Source organism: Diaphorina citri, unplaced genomic scaffold (genome assembly GCF_000475195.1).
Source record: "Diaphorina citri unplaced genomic scaffold, Diaci psyllid genome assembly version 1.1 scaffold26656, whole genome shotgun sequence".
Lineage (NCBI taxonomy): Eukaryota > Metazoa > Arthropoda > Insecta > Hemiptera > Psyllidae > Diaphorina > Diaphorina citri.
In genome coordinates this window covers 27,964-30,075 of record NW_007403994.1, presented here as the reverse complement: position 1 = coordinate 30,075, position 2,112 = coordinate 27,964, and positions in this window count along the sequence as shown.

Sequence of the window (2,112 nt, the reverse complement as noted above, 5' to 3'; positions counted from 1 at the left end):
ACTACCTACTATGTCCAGGAGTGGTCGTAAAATTAAAGGACCAATCAAGCTTGACCTTTAGTTATTATTTAGGTAGCCTATATTGCGAGCTATGAGCCAAAACTACCTACTATGTCCAGGAGTGGTCGTAAAATTAAAGGACCAATCAAGCTTGACCTTTAGTTATTTAGGTAGCCATATTCTTTGTAAATAGATAATTGAGAATTCAGTTCGTCTCCCAGTACCCTGTTATGTTCATCACTCCTATCTCTGCTCATTCCATGTACGCCAGCATACTTGTGTCTCTTCTCTAGATTACCATACACACTATCTACTCCTTGTGTCACGCTATCTACACGGTACCAACCTATTAAGAGATATATTTTATTTTTGGTATAAATAGGGCATATTTGATTACATTTTCGATACTCATATGGTACACTGTAATTTTTCTAGCCAAATTTGGTTTTGTTGTTGGGTAATTCTCAAGTTGTTTAACTATTGTTCTGAAAGTTATTGTAGTATACTTGTATTGATTTGTTAAATAGTTAATGTGCTCATCATTATTGTTAATGCATCTATATGTAACTAAAATTTAAGACCCAAGTAAACAATAAGGGGGTATGGTTTTTAAAGTAACATAACTTTGTCAAATCTTTTTATGTTTTATTGGTCTCATTTTTCCCTTATAGGGTAAGTGTACCATTTATTCGCCCACCTAAGGGTTTTTCCAGACAAAAACACTTATATCTCTGGTCCTAATTATTTTGGAATAGTGATCTTAGGTTCATTTGAAGCGGAATTTAGTCCTTAATAGAATGTATTTATAGCGAATTAATAATAGTCTACCGATTTTCCGAAAATTTCCATCAAGTGAAAAAAGGCGAGTGTTCCTATTATTCGCCCACTTTTCAGAATGATGTTCCTATTATTCGCCCATTTGGTTCCAATTATTGGCCCACCTCAGTTTTTGCCATATTTGCACTTTTTTCCGCTCACAAGTATAATAAGGGGTGAAAAGTCTTACTAACGAAGGATAATAAAGCCGGGTAAACCCAAGGGTACATCGGGTGGAGTCAAAAAACGGGAGAGAGAGAAGTTATTTTTAATTATTCCGAGTTTAGAAATTAATATACGACTCCGAAATCTCCTTATCTTTTATCGGATAACTAACTCGAGGTAGTGCCTGTATAAGTGAAATTTATCTTTTTTATCTTTTTATAATTTTCTTTAATCCTCATTTTATAACTTTACACATTTGATTTAACTTTGTAAAAAACCATAATGGACAGTCGTTCGTTTTGTCTGTTTCTGATAACTTTATTATTATTTATCATAATTATTATTACTTTTATTTTATTTATCGCGCATTTATTTTGATTAGATAGTAATAGATAATTATTATTATTATTAGTATTAGTATTTATTATTACCTGGATGGATGACCGTTTCTTCTTTTCGGTCACTCTTAATTTTGATACACCAGGTTCAACCGCTTTTGCTATTGTTTTCTTTTATTATTATTATATTATTATTATTATTATTATTATTATTATTATTATATTATTATTATTATTATTATTATTTTTCATTATTGTTACCATCCCATGGAATCGATGTAAACAAATGAATGAAAATAATAATAATAAATAATAATAATAATAATAATAATAATAATAATATAATAATAATAAATAATAATAATAATAGAGAGAGAAAACAATAGCAAAGCCCCGGTTGAACCTGGTGTATCCCAAAATTAGAGTGAAACCGAAGAAGAAAAACGGTCATCCATCCAGTAAAATAAATACCTAACTACTATAATAATAATAATTATCTATTACTATTAATCAAATAAATGGATAAATAATAATAAAAGTAATAATAATTGATTGGATAAATAATAATCAAAAGTTATCAAACAGACAAAGACGACTGTCCATTATGTTTTTTTTTTACAAAGTTAAATCAAAATGTGTAAAGTATAAAAATGAGATAAGAAAATTATAAAAAGATAAAAAAAGATAATTTCACTTATACCGGGGCACTACCTGAGTTAGTTATCGATAAAATAAGGAGATTTTGGAGTGGTATATTAATCTAAACTCGTGTTAATAAATTAAAAATAACTTC